Below are 3,059 nucleotides of genomic sequence, written 5' to 3'. Positions count from 1 at the left end.
CGTATGCATTTCACCCACTGCTCTCAGTACCAATGCTTGTTTCTGTTGGGATAAAGTAATTTATATTGTTGTATGAACAATCTGAAAATTTCAGAAAGAACCAAGATTTCATCCTCACTGTGGGTTACAGGCTGTTGAGGAAGGTTCAACAGGAAGAGTACTAGTCACTGGTCACAGCAGCAAAGGGAAGAGAGAATGGATACTCAAACCAACTCTTAAATACTTCTTGGAAGTGACACTTCTGTTCATATTTCATTGATCAAAGCTAGTTTCATGGCCAATGCTAACTTCCAGTAGGCAAGGAGGTACAGGCCCCCAACGTTTCCCAAAGGAGAGTAGAATCATAAATACTGAAGAGTAGCATTACTGTCTGTAACAAAATACAAAGTTATTATCTTTAGCCTTTTCTAAAATAATATAAGGACAAGAAAACTTTAATTTCCCGAACTTATATATTTCCCAGGATATTATTTTTTTGAAAATGGTTCTCCCAAATTAGATACTATTTTAATACCATTTCTGCAGTCAGTATTTATTTTGATTCATTCATACATTTACCACTTTGTTTTCCTACATTGCATTTTCTTACTAAATTCAGTTTCTTTTTGTGTGTGACATAAAGACTTTAGAGTCCTTCAACTGAGTCTTTAATAGCAAATTATTTTTGTTTGAAAAGACTCACTTCATCCCTTTTCTCCTGAGTGAGAGTTTATTTTCTTGGGTATTCGATACTATGTTTTCTTCTCAGATTTTGAAGGTGTGATTCTGCTGTCTTATGGCCAGTACCATTGTTGTTGAGAATTCAGCTGTTTGTAAAAACTGCCATTACTTCGTATCTCATCTGCCTTTCTTTCTAGCTTCTTTTACAGTCTTCTTTTCTTTGCTCTTCTGTAAATGCACTGTGATGTGTCTGGGTGTGGAAGTCTAATTTATCCAGCTTGGGGTTTGGAAATCTTAATCTGAATGTTCTTATCTTTCATCAGTCTGGAAAACTTCCAGCCTCCATCTTTAGGAATATTGCCTTACCAAGTCCATCTTGAAACTCTGATTAGATAGAAGATAGGTCTTCTTACTCTAATGTCCAGGGATTTTTCACCTGTCTTACAGTATTTATCTTTTTGCCTTTTACTCCATTTTGGTCTTGGATAATTTCCCTTACTTTCTTGTTAGGATACCTATATGCATATAAAAAGTTGGGAGGATTAAAAAAAACTATCCAGATGTTTAAATTATTTTGCAGTGTGAGCTTGGAACTGGACATATAGTTTACCATACTGTCAGTTATGGAGTTGAATTTTCCAGTTTTTTTTTTGCTTGCTTATTCTGTTACATTTATTTATATTCTTTTTTTTTAATTCTGTTCCTTTTTTTTTTTTTTTTTTTGGTTTGTTTTATTTTTGAGACAGAGAGCAAGAGCCGGGGGGAGGGCAGAGACAGAGGAGGACAGAGAATCCCAAGCAGGCTCCACGCTGACAGCAGTGAGCCTGATGCAGGGCTCGAGCTCATGAACCATGAGATCATGACCTGACCAAAGCTGGACACTCAACCAGCTGAACCAACCAGGCACCCCATTCTGCTACTTTTAAACAGGTACACTAGAAAGACCATTAGAGAGCTGGTGTTTATTTATGATCCTTTAAACTACAATGACCTATCACTGACTTCCATCCTGTATGTGGAATCTCCAACATTTACTTTGTGGAATCTCCAATATTTTCTCTTCTTTCTTTTAAATTTTTAAATTTTTAAATTTTTTAAATGTTTATTTGTTTATTTTGAGAGAGAGAGAGAGAGAGAGAGCAAGCAGGGGAGGGTCAGAAAGAGGGAGACAGAGAATCCTAAGCAGGCTCCGCACTGTCAGCATGGAGCCCAGTATGGGGCTTGAACTCACAAACTATGAGATCATGACCCAAGCCGAAATCAAGAGTCAGACACTCAACAGACTGAGCCACCCAGATGCCCCTCCAGTATTTTCTATTCCAGGAAATTACCTTGACCCTTTGCTACTTTGTCCATTTCCTTGTTTTTACTTCTTCCTTGGAACCAGAGTATAGGCAGATTCTGACCTTTCTCTTTGTATCTCATTTCAAACCCAAAGTTGACCTCTTAGACTTGAACACTAATTAAGCCTTCTGAATTTTTGTATCTTGATACTCCCTAGAATTTTCCTCTGTTCACATCATTGCCCTTTCTGCATTTTTACTGTTGTAACTGAATTACTACATTTTACCAGATCCTACACTCTTGTTATTAGCCACTCAACTTGTGCCTTGGAAAAGTATGTCCCCACTCAACAAAACAAAACAAAACCCAAAAAATAGTCAAGAAGGAGAAGATAACCTCAGTTCATCTGTGACCACTCTTCTGACAGTGATCAAATTTTGGTATGTAAGCTAAATATACTCTTAAGATTTTGTGTTTTACTACTGGCTGTGTTGGTATTAATATTATGGCATATCTTATTATGTACCAGGTATTGATTTACTGACATCACATTTAGCAAATGGTCTCTCCTTCTCCTGGATGACTTCTTCACTTTTATTCACACAGATTTTCCAGGCTTTAGAGTTGCAGTTCATTTCAGTGCTCCAAACATGTCATCTAGTTCCAAGGAAACATCTTCCCTTTGTGTGCACTTATTCATCTCCAAATAAAATACCATGGACAGAGAAATCCATTGTTCTCAGCCAGGATAGTGCCATGGTAAAACTCCCAAAGCCAGGAAAGTGTTCAGCTTTGTGCAGGTTAAAAACCTTAGTGGAAGAAATCATGGTGCTCTTATCAGAATAAGAAAAACAGGACAAATAAAAACAGATGTTTGCTACCATTTCTTACTGTGATTTGGACAAAGTCTGGCTACAAAAGGATTTGGTAGAAGGGGCTTCTACCCCTTGAGCTTTCTTTTCCTATGCCTTTGAATAACTGATTGTGTCTTTTAATCCCCTCCCTTGCTTTGTGGTTTACACAGGCAGCCTGGACCTTGAGTACCCTGAAGGATAGCTGTAGCACCTATTCCCTATCAGCCTAGCAGAGTTTCCACTTCTTCCCAAGTCCAATTC

Source organism: Panthera leo, chromosome B3 (genome assembly GCF_018350215.1).
Source record: "Panthera leo isolate Ple1 chromosome B3, P.leo_Ple1_pat1.1, whole genome shotgun sequence".
Classification (NCBI taxonomy): domain Eukaryota; kingdom Metazoa; phylum Chordata; class Mammalia; order Carnivora; family Felidae; genus Panthera; species Panthera leo.
Note: the sequence above shows the minus strand (reverse complement) of the source record.